Genomic DNA, 18,973 nt, shown 5'->3' with positions numbered 1-18,973 from the left:
ACAGCTTGGATCCCTAGGCAAATCATTTCAGCCTTCTGTGTTTCAATTTCTTCCTTAGAAGGTAGATATGAAAATACTTTTGAGATACTCCAGATGAAAAGTGCTGTCAAAATGTACATGAATTATTATTGTTATTTACTCATTAATCTTGCATGAAAAGCAAGCTGCCCCGTTTCTAGGAAAACGTGTCCCTGGGTTTAGGAATCAAAGATCTGAAGAAGTAGATCAAGACAAAGTCTGTTTCTTTCACCACCAGGTTGTCCCCAATGGCATGAAAGCAAGAGAGCGCTCAAACTCTGCTTGTGGGCTTCCCAGAGGCATCTGTTTGGCCATCGTAAGAACAGGATGCTAGACTAAATGGACCATTGGTCTGATCCAACAGGACTTGAAGGAATGGGTTTCTGTGCAGTCAGTTTGAAACTGACCCAAAATCCTCATTTTTCCTCCTCCAAGGGAGCATTTCTAAAATGCTCTAACTTGAGCTCTTGAGCCAAAACCCAGCTGTATAAACAAGTGCTCAAAGCTTTCTCCCTTATCAGTCCGTGACGGCAATGAGTGGCCTTGCCAGTTCCAGTAGAGCAGGGATGACGCGTCTGGGTCTTATCTTACATCCTGACCACAAAGACGCACAGACCTTGTCAAGTCTGACAAGAGACCCGGGAACGGCGCCAGGAGTTGGTGACCTCCTGCCCCAAGATAAGAGTATAGGAACAGGAACAACCTTTTATGGTCAAGGTTACAGGAAGAGGAAAACCCTTTTATGGTTAAGAGTACCGGAGCAGGAACATATGTGATGTCAACCTGCATGTATAAGCTGACGTGGCTGGATTCCTGGGGAAGGGGGGAGAGGGTGCCTGGAGGATATATATACTGCATGAAATTTCTCATTTCTTTGGACTTGCTGTGGACTGACCACGCAAGTGCCTTCTGCTATCCGGAGAGCAGAATAAACTCTTTCTCGGAATCAACCTCGGTGTCATTTGACTTCCTTCCTCCCTCCCAGGAGCAACACAGACCCCACCAGTCGGTAAAGTCTAATAAGGCTAGAGACTCTTCTCATGTTCTTGGTATGGTCAGAGTGTTGGATTGAGACCAGAGAGGCAGTGGTGCAGAATTTTGCTCTGCTGAAAAGCTTATGGATAAAGAACCTGAGAAGAACCCGCTGGGTCAGGCCAATGGCACTGCTAGTCCAGCATTCAGTTCCCACAGAGGCCAACCAGATGCTGTCAGGGACTGGGCAGAAGATGAATGGTGGAGACCACCTCCCCAGCCTGACCCTTCCAGGGAAGAAGACAGGTCAGAATTACAACAGGGGTTGGAGGGAGGCCACAGCTCAGAGGCAGATGAGGAGAAAAGCTGGGAAATAATGGGAGAGGAGGAGGAGGAGGAGGAGGAGGAGGAAGAAGAAGAAGAAGAAGAAGAAGAAGAAGAAGAAGAAGAAGAAGAAGAACCACCAGTAGGGCAACAGCTAACAGACACAGTGTCTTTAGAAAGCATTCCAGACCCCCCTCCCAGAACCTGGCGAGCCTTGAAAGTAGTAGAGCAAAGGGCTCAGAAGCAAAGGGCCCTCAGCACCACCCATAGGGGAGATGATGACCAATGAGGAAGTGGGAGAAAAAGGGGAGTCACTCAAGACAATGCCATTATTCCAAGAGGCTGTGTTCCAACCCTCTCTCTGTAAATATTGAATAAAAAGCAGGTGGAAAGGACTTTTCCTTGTCTTATCCGTTCCTGGCAACCTGCTGTGGGAGCTGCTTCCTCTGCTGGCTGACAGATGCCTGTGGGGAGCCCACAAGCGGAACAGGAACTCAAGAGCACTCTCCACTGCTGCGATTTCCAGCAACTGTCATCCAGAAAGATACTGCCTCCAACAGTGGAGACAGAGCGTAGCCATCATGACTTGAAGCCATTGATGGCTGTATCTCCCATCAATCTGTCCAATCCTCTTTTGAAGCTGGTGGCCAAGTTGGTGGCCTTCACGGCCTTGTGTGGCAGTGAGTTCCATAGCTTAACTATGTACTAGGACAGGATAGTAGCCTCAGGTGAGCCCCTCTCTCCTTCCCCCTAAATGACATCACAGGTGTGTTGGTAAAGTTCCTGGATGAAGAACTGTGAGGGGAGAGATTTCATCAGGCAAGGCCTCCTTCCACCTGCCTTGCTCCACCCTCTAGTCTCTGCTTCCCAATTTGTATTGTATTATTTTATGTACAGTGGCTTGCCATTGTTTTATTGATTATAGTTTAGAAATTATTTATTGTAACTGTTGAGAGAATTTCCATTTAACTTTTATATGTTGATATTATTATTATTTTATACTATCCTAATGATTCTTGAATGTTACTTTTGTGATGTAGGTTGCTTATTTTAAAGTTATATTTTGTGTTGTTTTTATGATGTTAGCCGCTCTGAGCCCAGCCTCGGCTGGGGAGGGCAGGATACAAATAAAAAATTATTATTATTATTATTATTATTATTATTAAAGATACGAGTTGATCTACAGTGGCTATCCATGAAACTAAATAGGAATGTGGCCTTTACTCTAAACCCACCAATGATATCAATCAAGGAGGGGGGGATTTTAGACCACAGTTGATTAACCTATTGCTTAAATAATATATTTTTTAAAAAGCTTGCTGCGCAAAGAGCAGTATTTCAAACGTTATTTTTGGTGCAGCCTCAGGAGATAAATGTACAGCCATCTCAACGTCCAGCTTGATGCAAAAGCAAGTTTCTTGATGCTACAGCTTTGGGGAAAAAGTAGGTTGCTGATGTCAGGAAGAAAAGGTCTCATTTAGAGCTTCCTCTCGGAGCCTTGCCTCAATCTGGCCACTAGACCCCTTCAAGTCTTTCAACATGACTGATGCCGAAGCAGCAATTTGAGAAGCTCCACGTTTGTTATTTTTGTAAAAAAAGAAAAAAGAATTCAATGGGGGGAAAATCATCCTCCCTCTTGATTTTCATCACTTGTGTTTCTTAACTTTTTGGGCCACATCCAACAGCTCCCTTAGAAGGTTAACTGAGGGCGACCTTCTTCTTTTAACTACAGGAATTTTATGGAAATGAAGGCCACATTGATAGGAACTGCTACAAAAATGAAGAAAAACATAGAGGATAATTTAGAGATTATAATCTGACTATGCGAAGGTGGTGGCTGGGGGTTATTGGAAATGTAGGTGGAGCCAGAGCTGATGATTATTCGCACTGTTGACTACTGTATTTTTCGCTCTATAAGATACACTTTTTCCCGCCTAAAAAGTAAGGGGAAATGTGCGTGCATCTTATGGAGCGAATGCAGGCTGCACAGTATCCCCGAAGCCAGAAGAGCAAGAGGGATCTGTGCGCACCGATCCCTCTTCTTCTTCTGGCTTCAGGGATAGCCACGCAAAGCCTCTTGAGCGCAGTGGGAGCGCTCCTGCCTCTTCGCTCAAGAGACTTTGTGTTGCTTTCTTGTTTCTTGTTTTCCTCCTCTAAAAACTAGGTGCATCTTATGGTCGGGCGCGTCTTATAGAGTGAAAAGTACAGTAATTCTAGCTTTGTCTCCATCCTCCTCCCTGGTGTAGCCTACGAGGGCAAAGATGAGACTATGGAGGATGGAGCTGATCTCTCCACTCCTTGGACTGGTAGTAAGAAAGCAGACAGAGGCAGGCACACCAACTCTACATTTGTTTGAAGGGGGCCCAGCCCAATATTGAGGTGGCCTGGCGCAACATCATGCGTCCCCTGACACTGGGGTACTGGCGCAGGTAGCTGAAGGTTGCACCACATCTCCCATCACCTCACAGGCCTTTGCAGCCTTCCAGTGGACTGCACCAGTCCCCGCTGCATTTCCCAACACTGCTGAGACTGGTGCGGCCTCACAGAAGGCTGCACCAGCCTGCATGGTGCCGGGCGACATGACACGTCACTCACTGTCTGTCTGATGTCACATACGTGCGCCACGCACCAACCCCTCCAGTCTTGGGGGCAGCTATTTGATAATTGAATTCTACCAAATACTGGGAAAGGGCAAAAACTATATTTATTACACCATCCTTTTCTGTCTCTAGCCCTCTCTGTGACTGGCATGCAGCCCCCAGAAGCTTGCCCAGAAGGAAATATGGCCCTTAGGATGAAAAGAGTTTCCCCACCCCAGTTTTAGCAATATAAGAAGATGCGGGGAGACATAATCACTGCTCTCGCATCCCACATCCCATCAAGTCTGCCCCCGATTCTAGGAGGTTATCAGTGTACATCCTACAAGCAGAAGCGAACCTCAAGAAATGACAAAACTTCAGCAAACTCACTCCTCGCCCGTTTTTGGCTCTTGCACAAGGTTCCCTGCTGCTGCATCTCTCACCGTGGTCAAAACTGCTCGGAAAAGCAAGTTTCTTCAAGGCTTAATGTGCCAAATCAGCAACAGGGAAAGTGGAAAAACTTAAAATTCTGGAACAGCCTAATTTCCAGTCTTTGGACACAAAGCTCCATTAATCTTTCATATTCTCTCTCAAACTTGCCACCAGCTTGTTCAGGTGTTACTAGGAAATGTGCAAAAAGGGGGGTGAGGGAGGCTGGGAGAGAGTATAGACTAGAGGAACAAACTTAGCAAGAGTAGACAAAGCTGATCTGCTCCTACAACACCCGCTCCACTTTAGATAGTGATAGCAAAAAAGTTTTTGTGTTTTTCAAAATTAAAATAACCTTTGTTGTTGTTGTTGTTGTTGTTTAGTCGTTTAGTCATGTCCGACTCTTCGTGACCCCATGGACCAGAGCACACCAGGCACTCCTGTCTTCCACTGCCTCCCGCAGTTTGGTCAGACTCATGTTAGTAGCTTCAAGAACACTATCCAACCATCTCGTCCTCTGTCGTCCCCTTCTCCTTGTGCCCTCCATCTTTCCCAACATCAGGGTCTTTTCCAAGGAGTCTTCTCTTCTCGTGAGGTGGCCAAAGTATTGGAGTCAGCTTCACGATCTGTCCTTCCAGTGAGCACTCAGGGCTGATTTCCTTCAGAATGGATACATTTGATCTTCTTGCAGTCCAGGGGACTCTCAAGAGTCTCCTCCAGCACCGTAATTCAAAAGCATCCATTCTTCTGCGATCAACCTTCTTTATGGTCCAGCTCTCACTTCTATACATCTCTACTGGGAAAACCATAGCTTTATCTATACGAAAATAACCTTAATGTGGACCTAAGGGCCAAAATGCCTTGGGTGTGGGGGAGGCAAGGATCCAGCCCCAAACCAAGACCTCTCTTTGTGCAGTAGGCTGGCTTCTGCACACACATTCACACACCCCTCTCTAGCCTCTACCCTGGCAGGCAAGTGGTATTATCAGAGTTCAATGATACCTTCCAGTCAACCAAAACACGCAAGGAGATTTTGAAGCAGCTCTGATGGGGGGCGAGGTGCCTTGAGGAGAGGAGGTAAGGAGTGGGTGGGGAGTTTTGAGGGCCAGAGAGAGAAAGAGGGGCAAATCAGCACCGTGCTTTAACCAACTGAGCTATCCCTGGTCTTAGAGAGGAACACTTTTGGCTCCCATGTCCAGGGCCAGATTTAGGTCTGATGAGGCCCTAAGCTACTGAAGGTAATGGGGCCCTTTATATGTCCAGCTGTCCTTTGTCAACAACAACTTGTCACTGTTTTTTGTGTTGAATAAATGCTATATGGTAATTGATGGACCTAAGAGCCATTTGCACATAACAAAATATATATTTTATCAAAGTCATTGTTGAACTGAAATACAATTAAGAAGAAGTATATTAATAGTAAAGTACAATTAAGAAGAAGTACATTAAATATTAAGTTAAAAGTATTATTAAATGTTGCTGTATGTAGGTTTTATTTTATTTGTTTCTCATCTTATATTTTGGAAATGTACATCCAGGTGTTTTTTCCTTTAAATTTTCTTGGGGCCCCCCAGAGAGTGGGGCCCTAAGCTATAGCTTTTTTAACTTACCGGTATATGTAAATCCGGCACTGCCCATGTCTGAGGCTCCCCTGCACTTAAAAAAAGCTTTGTGAAACCCTAACTGGTATCAGAGCTATGATCCCAAATAAGAGGGGTTCCAACACTCTTCTCCATCTACCATTGCAATCCAAAACCGTTCTGCTGGCGACAATCTTAGGTGCCGATAGTAAAACTCAGTGTGCCTGTATGTTTTCCCATCTAGGGAGGTGATTCAGACTAGGGCCAAATTGCAAAGGGGAAAGTTTAGACCTCCTCCCCCAAACACTATGGTCTTGATCCAAATAGGGACCCCTATCAATTGAGCCCCCTACCTGGTCATGAGACTGCTTTCAGCAGGTGCAAAGTACATCAGAAGATGCTATCAGAGAGGTCTTATGTCTGCCACATCACCTAACAGGAAATATTAGCATTCTTTACTTTATAAATGTATGGGTGCTGACCAGCTATTCCTTTGCAATTCCTCCTGCTGTTCAGTAACCCAGTTGGGAGTTAATAGGCCAAATTTTAATCAATGGGGGCTAATGGTTAGTAACCTGGTCTCCTGATTGTTGGGAACCTCTTTATGTGTTTGAATAAGATACCCATCAGGGTATAGAGCAGGAGACACCCCTTCTTGCTGGAGGAAATGGGAAGAGGGATGCATGTGTTATTTTAGAGATCTGATTTATCTGAACTTTCTGCCCAAGCAGAACCTATGCATTAATAACTCTCTGCATCTGAATTTTGCAAACAGCACTGAGCAAGTGCCCTTTGTTTGTGTTCATTGGCATCTCTCATTTCCCCCGTGCCACTGGTGTGTCGTGTGCATTCCTAAATGCATCAGAAAAGCAGTCTCACTGTGACCACCCATACAATGACAGCAACATTATGTGTGGTGCTTTACTAATGTGTCTGGGAAGGCATGCACACAAGCCACACGGCGCAGAAATAGCCATGCTGTCCTTGTGCGTTCCATTACATTGACTGCTTTCGTGCAGTGTTGTATCCATGCACATGTGTGCACTGGTAACACAGAGGGGGTTCAGGAGATGCAAAGGAATCAGGAGAACAGAAAGCTGTGGCTAAGTGTGCATGCTCTAGTTCTGGAAATTCTCAGAACCAAACAAGAACTCACTAAGGCAGAACTCACTAAGCAATGCCATGAAACCAGGCATGGGTGCCCTCAGACACTCCAGATGTTGTCAAACTACAACTCCCATCATCCTTGACCAATGGCCATGCAGGGTGTTATGTACTAAGCTTGGATCCTAAAACAATAGGCAAGTAGGATCCTAGAATGCAACAACTGGTTGGCTTGCAGGAAAAGACCACTCAGGCTCCAGGAGGGAAGCAGAATCAGCCAGTCAGACGGACTCATTGTGTAAATAATGTATATAAAAGCCTGAGGCTTGGGGGGCGTTTCATTGTTTTACAAGCTGCAATAAAGAGCATGAAATCACTCCAAGTATATTTCACTGGCAATGAGGATGGGATACGACCACCCTGCTTCCCCATAACAGGCACCCCTTGTGGCTGATATTCGGTGAAATCCAACATATGGAGGGCTACTGTTTCCCTATTCCTGCAAGAAATAACATGGCACTCTGCCTTGTGCTGCGTCATACCATTGCTCAGCATAATCTACACTGACCAGCAGGGTTTCAGACTGGAGTCTTTCCCAGGCTTGCTTGGAGATGCTGAGGATTGAACTTAGGACCTTCTGCAGGCAAAGCAAGTTGTCTGCCACTGAACTGCAGCCCTTCCTTCAAATGGAAGATCCACACATTCCTATGTGTGAAAAGAAACAATTTGGAAGGTCCAGTGGAAGACAGAGATGAAATGTTCTAGCTGGAGTGCAATCTTAGAGGGCATATACGTCTTCTGCCTGCTGAATGTGTGCCTCTTTGCTGCTACCCATGCTTTGCAAATACTGCAAAGTCTCCAGCAGTCCCTCGTCCAAAGAATGGTAATCCCCATAATCACTGCTCCAGAATCTTTTCAGCGCACAGGGAAATGTGGAATGTAACCCCAGCTAGGCTTGCCAAGATTGTGGACTACATGCGCACAAGTGAATCAAAATATAGAATAGAAAAAAATAGCATCCAAGTAACCCAGTTCCACAGGACGCAGGTGGTGCTGTGGTCTAAACCACAAAGCCTAGGGCTTGCCGATCAGAAGGTCGGCAGTTCGAATCCCCACGACAGGGTGAGCTCCCGTTGTTTGGTCCCAGCTCCTGCCAACCTGGCAGTTTGAAAGCACGTCAAGTGCAAGTAGATAAATAGGTACCGCTCTGGAGGGAAGGTAAACGGTCTTTCCGTGTGCTGCTCTGGTTCACCAGAAGCGGCTTAGTCATGCTGGCCACATGAAGAGATCCACATGAAGAGATCCAAGATTTAGAACCTCAAAGCCAAAGTGAGAGCATTTGGGTCAAAATTAAGGGAGAGAAGAATAACAGTGACCTCATTGTGGGAGTTTACTATAGATCCCCAAGCCAAACGGAGGACATAGATGATGCCTTCCTGAAAGAGATGGCCAAGCATGCAAAAGGAAGGGAGATAGTAGTAATGGGGGACTTCAATTACCCGGATATTTGTTGGATGTCAAACTCAGCCAAGAGCATAAGGTCAAACAGATTCCTCACTGGCCTTGCAGACAACTTCATTGTCCAGAGAAGTGGGAGAAGCAACAAGAGGAACAGCCATTTTAGATCTGGTCCTAACCAATGTTGATGACCTGGTTAGTGGGGTAGAAGTGGAAGGATCATTAGGCGCGAGTGATCATGCTCTTCTGAAGTTTACTATACAGGGGAAAGGAGCAGCCAAGCATACTAGGACTCAATTTCTTGACTTTAAGAAAGCCAACTTCATAAAACTTAGGGAAGTGCTGGGTGAGATCCCATGGACAGTAATACTAAAAGGAAAGGGAGTTCATGATGGCTGGGAGTTTGTTAAGAGGGAGATAGTAAAAGCACAACTTCAGGCAATGCCAATGAGATGAAAACATGGAAGGTGCCTAAAGAGGCCAGGGTGGCTATCTAAAGAACTTTTAACTGAGTCAAGATTAAAAAAGGATGTGTACAAAAAATGGAAAAGAGGGGAAACCACCAAAGAGGAATTCAAACAAATAGCCAGCACGTGTAGACACAAAGTCAGAAAAGCTAAAGCACAGAATGAACTCAGGCTTGCTAGAGAGGTTAAAAGCAACAAAAAAGGCTTTTATGGGTATGTTCGTAGCAAAAGGAAGAACAAAGAAACAGTGGGGTCACTCAGAGGAGAAGATGGTGAAATGCAAACAGGGGACACAGAAAGGGCTGAACTCCTCAATGCCTTCTTTGCCTCAGTCTTCTCCGATAAAGAAAACAATGCCCGACCTGAAGAATTTGGAGCAAATGATTCAGCAGAGGAAACACAGCCCAGAATAACTAAGGAGATAGTACAAGAATACTTGGCTAGTTTAGATGTATTCAAGTCTCCAGGGCCAGATGAACTGCATCCAAGAGTATTAAAAGAACTGGCAGATGTGATCTCAGAACCACTGGCAGTCATCTTCGAGAATTCCTGGAGAACAGGCGAAGTCCCGGCAGACTGGAGGAGGGCAGATGTTGTCCCTATTTTCAAAAAGGGGAAAAGAGAGGACCCAAATAATTACCGCCCAGTCAGTCTGACATCAATACCAGGGAAGATTCTGGAGCAGATCATTAAGCAAACAGTCTGTGAGCACCTAGAAAGGAATGCTGTGATCACCAATAGTCAGCATGGATTTCTGAAAAATAAGTCATGTCAGACTAACCTGATCTCGTTTTTTGACAGAATTACAAGCCTGGTAGATGAAGGGAACGCAGTGGATGTAGCCTACCTTGATTTCAGCAAGGCATTTGACAAGGTGCCCCATGATATTCTTGTAAAGAAGCTGGTAAAATGCGGTCTTGACTATGCTACCACTCAGTGGATTTGTAACTGGCTGACTGACCGAACCCAAAGGGTGCTCATCAATGGTTCCTCTTCATCCTGGAGAAGAGTGACTAGTGGGGTGCCACAGGGTTCTGTCTTCGGCCCGGTCTTATTCAACATCTTTATCAACGACTTGGATGATGGACTCAAGGGCATCCTGATCAAATTTGCAGATGACACCAAACTGGGAGGGGTGGCTAACACCCCAGAGGACAGGATCACACTTCAAAACGACCTTGACAGATTAGAGAACTGGGCAAAAACAAACAAGATGAATTTTAACAGGGAGAAATGTAAAGTATTGCACTTGGGCAAAAAAAATGAGAGGCACAAATACAAGATGGGGGACACCTGGCTTGAGAGCAGTACATGTGAAAAGGATCTAGGAGTCTTGGCTGACCACAAACTTGACATGAGCCAACAGTGTGACGCGGCAGCTAAAAAAGCCAATGCAATTCTGGGCTGCATCAATAGGAGTATAGCATCTAGATCAAGGGAAGTAATAGTGCCACTGTATTCTGCTCTGGTCAGACCTCACCTGGAGTACTGTGTCCAGTTCTGGGCACCACAGTTCAAGAAGGACACTGACAAACTGGAACGTGTCCAGAGGAGGGCAACCAAAATGGTCAAAGGCCTGGAAACGATGCCTTATGAGGAACGGCTAAGGGAGCTGGGCATGTTTAGCCTGGAGAAGAGGAGGTTAAGGGGTGATATGATAGCCATGTTCAAATATATAAAAGGATGTCACATAGAGGAGGGAGAAAGGTTGTTTTCTGCTGCTCCAGAGAAGCGGACACGGAGCAATGGATCCAAACTACAAGAAAGAAGATTCCACCTAAACATTAGGAAGAACTTCCTGACAGTAAGAGCTGTTCGACAGTGGAATTTGCTGCCAAGGAGTGTGGTGGAGTCTCCTTCTTTGGAGGTCTTTAAGCAGAGGCTTGACAACCATATGTCAGGAGTGCTCTGATGGTGTTTCCTGCTTGGCAGGGGGTTGGACTCGATGGCCCTTGTGGTCTCTTCCAACTCTATGATTCTATGATTCTATGACCCAGAAGCTGTACGCCGGCTCCCTCAGCCTATAGAGCGAGATGAGCGCACAACCCCAGAGTCGTCCACAACTGGACCTAACGGTCAGGGGTACCTTTACCTTTAACCCAGTTCCACAAGCTGCAGGGACAGATGCAAGGCATTTCCAAGTGCTTGCTTTGCACAGTTCAAGCAGGATCTGCAACAAAACAGTACAGGGTGAAGAACATCCGTTCAGGGTTCCAGCCAGCCAAACAGTCATGTTCTTGCTGGCTGGAGTTGATCGAAGCAGGAACACTATGGGAAGGACCCCAGTTTTCCCAATCTTGGTTTGGAGTATTTATTAATTAGCTATAAAAAGATGGTCCACAAGGACACAAAGGACACCAGGAAATCTGCATTTTAGTAGCTACATTGGAACGTATTAATATAATATGTTGATCTTCATTTTAACAGCAGGGTAATATGGGGCCCTCTAGGTGCTGCTGGACTCCAACTCACAGCATAACCAGTAGCCAGCAAAAGATGGGAGTTGTAGACCAGAAACATATCTATTTGGGCCACAAGTTAGCCATATGCATTGTACAAAGACTCCTGGGCTATAGACCGAACAAAGGTCAACAGCAATGTTGCCCACTGTTTATTGACTTTCATCCCTAGCAACCTGAAAATTTAAGACACTTTCTCCGGCGTAATCACATTGATAGAACCATAATTACTCTAAAGGAGCTTCCATTTTTGTTCCTGGAAAGCTTGCGTGTGTCCCCAGCCAAAACAAAACAAAACAAAACAAAACAGCCCCCTAAACTGAAAGGTGTGAAGAATTCACTTGGATTTGACTTTTACTGCACGGATATAAAAAAGGCTTTACCTTTGCTTCTTTTATAAATGTAAGGAAATTGACTTGGGTGCTGATGGAGAAATAACTAAATAAAAAGGCTTTTAAACAATTTATGGGCCCATAAAAGGGTATGACAAAGGAGCAGAGATATCTCAGGGAAGGCTCGCTTTGTGCTTCAGCTAAAGGTGACCAAGGGGATTCAGAAGCCAAGGACGCAGATAAGAATGTAAGAAGAACTCTGCCAAGTCAGGCCCAAGGTCCATCTAGACCAGCATCTTGTCCTCATAGGGGCTAAACCAGTTCCCCTGTATGGGAAACCTGCAAGCACGACCTTCAAGCAACAGTGTTCTCCCCACCTGAGATTCCCAGCCACAGATATTCAGGGAGATGCTGCTGGCCAGTCAAAATCCTGGTAAGGATGGGCTTCCCTATTCTCCGCAATGACAAGGAGTGTTGTTTAAAATTAATGCACAGTCGAGTTGAAAAGATAAAGCTTTTCCTGTCAATAAAGTGAGTGGAACAGCTCTCTGCACCACCACCTCCCTCCCTTTCTCTCTCTCTCTCTCTCTCTTCCCAATCCCACTTTGTTTTCTGTCTTAGTTTTGACTGAGAGTTGACATGAAAGAAAGAGGAGCATGCATCTTGAAAAACTCCACCCACTGCAAGATGAAAACTTCTTTCCCCACTATGGAGATAGTTTGGCAGTCTCACAAAATGAGGTGAAACTCTTCGCCCTTTCAGAGTGAAGGCAGGAAGCACTGGCCACATTCCGGTTTGGTTTTGGGACAATAAACTGATATCATCATGGTAGCTTTGTGATCCGTGATTAGATGGCTTATATGATCAACAAAAGGAAGAGGCAAGGTGCCAAGAAGCACAGTGAAGAAAGAGTGAACTGGTGTGAAGTAAGAAATGTGGATGCACACGAAAGCTCATACCAATAACAAACTTAGTTGGTCTCTAAGGTGCTACTGGAAGGAATTTTTTTAAATTTTGGTGTGAAATAGTTCACTCCTTAAAAATCACCTCTGCCCTAACTAATCCTTTCTCATTCATTCATAAGGTGGGGTCCTGAGAGAACCCCTTGACAACAAGGGATATAATAATAATAATAATAATAATAATAATAATAATAATAATAATAAATTGTTTATTATTTATACCCCACCCATCTGGCTGGGTTTCCCCAGCCACTCTGGGTGGCTTCCAACCGAATATTAAAACCAATACAGCATCAAACATTAAAAACTTCCCTAAACAGGGCCACCTTCAGATGTCTTTTAAAGATACGATAGCTGCTTATTTCCTTCACATCTGAAGGGAGGGTGTTCCACAGGGTGGGCGCCACTACCAAGAAGGCCCTCTGCCTGGTTCCCTGTAACCTGACTTCTCACAGCGAGGGAACCGCCAGAAGGCCCTCGGCACTGGATCTCAGTTTCTGGGCTGAACGATGGGGGTGGAGACGCTCCTTCAGGTATACAGGACCGAGGCCATTGAGGGCTTTAAAGGTCAGCACCAACACTTTGAATTGTGCTCGGAAACGTACTGGGAGCCAACGCAGATCTCTCAGGACCAGTGTTATGTGGCCCCGGCAGCCGCTCCCAGTCACCAGTCTAGCTGCCGCATTCTGGATTAATTGCAGTTTCCGGGTCACCTTCAAAGGTAGCCCCACGTAGAGCGCATTGCAGTAGTCCAAGCGGGAGATAACTAGAGCATGCACCACTCTGGCGAGACAGTCCATGGGCAGGTAGGGTCTCAACCTGCGTACCAGATGGAGCTGGTAGACAGCTGCCCTGGACACGGTACTGACCTGTGCCTCCATGGACAGCTGTGAGTCCAAAATGACTCCCAGGCTGCGCACCTGGTCCTTCAGGGGCACAGTTACCCCATTCAGGACCAGGGAGTCCTCCACACCAGCCCATCCCCTGTCCTGGGACTGCTAGAAAATAGTTAATGGGAAGATAAATGACACTTGCACCTCAACTGTTATGTTAGTGAACATTCCATGACATAGCAGCAGTCAAGCCAATGAGGTCGCAGGTAACAGGCAATGAGAACATAGCATATATTACAGAAAAAATATTCTTTCTGATTCTCCCACATCTGATCTTTCTGAACTGTTCTCTGGTAAACCACACCAGAAGTGCAGGCCCATTCTGCCATTGTTTGTGGATGACACATCAACTGCATTATCATCGCTTTGACATGATTAGAGCATCTCTCCACTACAAATGAAGTCGGGTAGTTGCACCTGTGCCTCTGATTTGGGGCTTTTCAGGACTTGGGATTGCCCCCTGTTCCTTTGTCATAGGCAGGGATGGGGGAACTTTTTCAGCTCAAAGACCACATTCCAATGTGGACAACCTTCGGGGGGGGGGGGCATGTACCATTGGTGTGTGAGGCCAGAGGCAAAAGCGGGAAGAGCAATGGATGTGAATCAGATTTCATGTAAAGGGCTGCAGCTCCTCCAAACACATTTCACTATTGTTGATCCAGAAGCATCAGTGCCCTTTGAGGACACATTCCAGCCAGGTGGAGCAGACACAGTGAGGGGTGTGGCCTGGAGAGAGTGGGTGCATCTTCTGGGATGGGGGTGTAGCCAGGCAGAGTCCTGAGGGCCATGCCTGGAAGGTTGCATTCAGCCTCTAGACCTGAGGTCCTTCAGGCCCATAATAAAGAACAGCCTTGTTCTTCTTTACACATGTTAAGAGGATGCTTGGTGTTCCCATCTGTCTTGTCTCATCTGCTGCGATCACTACCGTTGATGTCTACTGCTGCAGGTGTTGCAGCTGTTGTTTCTTATGGATCCTCCTCCTCCTTTTCCTTTTCTGTACCTTAAATCAGAAATGAGATGTAACAGGCATGGGCACATCCCTTCTGAAGAGCATGCCTGTCCCTCGACAGCTGCAGCATCAGTAGGCACCTGTGATGCATTTGCTGGTCTGGTGACTGAAGGGATTTCCCTTTGGATTCCTCCGCCGTGGATGGCAAATGAGCAAGCAGTTGGGGGCTTTGCAAGAGTTGGGGATAGGAAAGGGGGGGACACAAAGAATCCATCGGAGAACATTCACCCGGAGAGACTGCATGTCAGCCTTTGTAACAATGACAGCTTTATTACAAAGAAAAAGTGGGCTCCCCCCCCCCACTCTTCATATTCCTTCAAGTCTGCTTCGAAGAAATAAGCTCAATGACTCACTGCCAGCATTTGCAACTCAACAGAGCCCCACCAACAGCAAAGCCTCTGGTCGCACCCACAGGGTACATTTATTTTTTATATTTTTTAATTTATTTTTATTAACTTTTACATAACAACTTTAAATTCAAACACATCATTCACCTCTTCATCTCGGATTCTCTGAATCCTTTGGTTTCCCTCCGCCCTTCAATGGTTACCGTTATCAATCTTTTTTTCAACTGCTTTTCTTCTTTTCTCTAATTTGTTAAAGAAATACAGTCATACCTCGGGTTGAAGATGCTTCAGGTTGAGCGTTTTCAGGTTACACTCCGCGGCAACCCAGAAGTAACAGAACATGTTACTTCCAGGTTTCGCCGCTTGCCCATGCGCAGACTCTCAAAATGACGTCACGCGCATGCGCAGAAGTGGCAAAACGCGACCCGCGCATGCACAGACACGCAGGCAGTCGCGTGTTACATTCTACTCAGGATGCGAATGGGGCTCTGGAACAGATCCCGTTCGCATCCAGAGGTACCACTGTAATAATCCATTTTTCCATGGTTTTTCGTACATTACAAGCATTACTCAAATCCTGCCAAAGTTTTTAGTTGTTTACAGTGTTCTCTTAAGTACATTGTAATTTTTTCCCATTCCTTCTTGAGATTCTTCTCTTCCTGGTTTCTGATTTTCCCAGTCAGTTTTGCCATTTTGGCATAGTCCATCATCTTCATCAGCCATTCCTGTCTGGTTGGAACTTTGTCTTCTTTCCATCTCTGGGCCAGTAATATCCTCGCTCCTGTCGTCACTTACATGAATAGTCATTTCTGCTCCCTTGGAATCTCTGAACCTAAAATGCCTAGCAAAAAGCCCTGTTTTTTTCCACAAATGTCATTTTAAACATTTTTTTCAACTCATTGTAAATCATTCCCCAGAATGCTTTAGTTATCTTGCATGTCTACCACATATGGTAGAAGGTGCCTTCTTTCTCCTTACATTTCCAGCAAACATTGGAAACAGTTCTATACATTTTTGCTAGTTTTACAGGTGTCAAATACCACTGATACATCATTTTCATATAGTTTTCCTTCAACGCACAGCACGCTGTAAATTTTAAATCTTCCCTCCATAATTTTCCTCAAGATGAAAATTGAATATTGTGCCCAATGTCCTGTGCCCATTTTATCATTACTGATTTGACTTCTTCATCCTTAGTATACACACTGTACATTTAAAGCACATGGCATCTCCACCCAAGAACCACTGGAACTGCTGTTTGTTAAAGGTGCTGAGAATTGGGTTGCTGTGATGGAGCAAACTACAGTTCCCATAATTCTTTGGAGGGAGCCATGTGCATTAAATGTGTTTCAAGTGGATGTGACTTCAAGGGGAATCATATTAATGTGCTGAGTTTCAGCGGTTTTGCTAGAACTGAATAAGACCAGCGGACAAACATGGCACAAAAATGCATAATGATCTCTCTGAGCCACATTTAGGCCAAAGTTAGGGAGTAGTGAATTTGTCAAGTTTTGGTTCTCTCCGTATTTCATTTTTCCAGTCTTCAGTTCACTTAGCCATATCTCTGCATCCACTGTCATTTTTTTGAAAAAGGAAATCCCTCATGAAAATTTGTTATAATAATAATAATTTATTATTTATACTCCGCCCATCTGGCTGGGTTTCCCCAGCCACTCTGGGCGGCTTCCAACAAAACACTAAAATACAATAACCTATTAAACATTAAAAGCTTCCCTAAACAGAGCTGCCTTTAGATGTCTTCTAAAAGTTTGGTAGTTATTTTTCTCTTTGACATCTGGTGGGAGGGCGTTCCACAGGGCGGGTACCACTACCGAGAAGCCCCTCTGCCTGGTTGGGATTTTAGTGCATATTCTCTCAGCCAGTGGTCTCAGGGTTGCTCGGAGACATCAAACGCCCAGGTAAAAGGGGTGTTTTCAAATTCCTCCTGAAAGTCATTAATAATAGAGACATACACCTCACCAGGGAGGGCATTCCAACAAACAAGGGACCACCACCAAAAAGACCCCGTCATGAGTCAACGCCAACCAGGCATGTCCATTCATTTCCATGGGTTTAATCTGAGTAGGAGTAATACTGGCTACAATCTGAATGCCAGTGTTAGGCTTCAAAATACATATTGAGAGGAACCTGGCACTCTATTTACAATGCTTGAATCAAAATCAGAGCAGTGCTTGGGAAGAACATTAGGATAAAAACGGTCAAAACAGAAGGAAATCAGATTTGTGCCAAATCCTTCGGCGGGCTTTTCTTTAGGACACTTTTTGCAGGCAGGCAGCAAATGAATTGCTTATCAGTTTTCAGCAGCAAAGCTGTGCATTGATAGCAGCGGTTAGTTGCTTGGCCCTCAGTGCCTGGATGAAGCGCACAAGTCCCTCCCCATTCCACTCGCCTCTTGCCGGCACTAAATAACCAAACAATTCTCTCAAGCATTTAAAAGTGGAAGGAGAAGAATTACGAGAGAACATTAAATTTTGTTAACTGGGGAACATTAAACTTTGATGGCTCCGTGTTCGCTCTGTGCAAACCTGTGGGCAGAGACTTCTTTGGCAATTTCCCATTAATGCATCTTCCAGAGTGTTGCCGGGTATGTAAACTTTAAATAGATGGCTCAGCAGCTGAGAACTGAGCCTTTCATAGATCTCTTTGATAGAGCAGTTTTTTGCTTTGTTTTTTAAGGATAAGAGGTTTTTGAAAATACAGGCAGGGAAAGGAATACTCACCGCCTTCCATCCATTCAAGATGGACGAGGCTGTCAGAGAAGCTAAAAGAGTTATTATGAATATGCTGGATCCATGAACTTGCAATAAGAAACTCGCCAGCACCACCTCCCCTTTTACCTGGTGGCTTGGTCCATGGCTTCTTTGTTTTCATGACATCTGGGCAACTAGTTCCTTTGCAAGCTGTTTTCTTTGGTCAGACATTGAATCCTGCAAGACTGGGAGCTGGGAACATTGGAAGCTGCCTTATATTGGCCCATTTTGCTCATTATTGACTGAGACTGGCAGCAGCTCTTCAGGAATTCAGGCAAGGGATATTCCCAACCCTACTTGATGTCAGGGAAGCACAATTTGCACCATCATATGTGATGTATGTCCCCATATCTATTTCACTGTACAGTGGTACCTCGGGTTACATACGCTTCAGGTTACATACACTTCAGGTTACAGACTCTGCTAACCCAGAAATAGTGCTTCAGGTTAAGAACTTTGCTTCAGGATGAGAACAGAAATCGTTCTCCGGCGGTGCGGCAGCAGCAGGGGGCCCCATTAGCTAAAGTGGTGCTTCAGGTTAAGAACAGTTTCAGGTTAAGTATGGACCTCCGGAACGAATTAAGTACTTAACCTGAGGTACCACTGTACCTACATTAGGAAGTCATAGCCAATTGCAAGCCGCCATAAGTTTATTAATCTCTATGATTTTTCCCCTTGTCCCAACAGGTCTCTCCATAGATGATTTGGAAAGTCTTAAATGAAGTGCTTTGAATTTAGCTGACAGCTGTCTACTCTGATTTTGTCAGGTGCTGTTTATGAAGTCTAACATGCCACCAACCATCAAATAGTGTCCATACCATTGTGTGGATCAAACCTGAGCATTAAATGCTATTTCATGTCTGCTATCAAAGACAGGCAGGTCCTAATTGCCCTTTGAGTCATATATCAATCTCAAATGAAAGCTCGTTGTACATCTGATATTGACCATTTGGGATATATTCACGTCAAATATTTGAATACAGTGGTACCTCTGGTTAAGAACTTAATTCGTTCTGGAGGTCCGTTCTTAACGTGAAACTGTTCTTAACCTGAGACACCACTTTAGCTAATGGGGCCTCCTGCTGCCGCTGCGCCGCCGGAGCACGATTTCTGTTCTCATCCTGAAGCAAAGTTCTTAACCCGAGGTACTATTTCTGGGTTAGCGGAGTCTGTAACCTGAAGTGTCTGTAACCTGAAGCGTCTGTAACCCGAGGTACCAGAGAATTCCCAGTGACTATATGACATCAGTGTTGCTGGTGAAAAACTGAA

General features: G+C 45.2%; 1 long non-coding RNA gene across 1 annotated transcript; it reads left to right on the top strand.

Annotated features, from left to right (window-relative positions):
• Positions 1–392: 392 nt before the first annotated feature.
• Positions 393–968, top strand: LOC308463217. Its single transcript, XR_013979511.1, has 2 exons — positions 393–735; positions 770–968. It is a non-coding gene; the product is annotated as an uncharacterized lncRNA (long non-coding RNA).
• The last annotated feature ends 18,005 nt before the right edge of the window (positions 969–18,973 follow it).

This window comes from Podarcis pityusensis (genome assembly GCF_964106645.2).
Source record: "Podarcis pityusensis genome assembly, chromosome: 14".
NCBI classification, from domain to species: Eukaryota; Metazoa; Chordata; class Lepidosauria; order Squamata; family Lacertidae; genus Podarcis; species Podarcis pityusensis.
The sequence above is the reverse complement of the archived record's forward strand: the minus strand, read 5'-3'. Positions and strand labels throughout refer to the sequence as shown.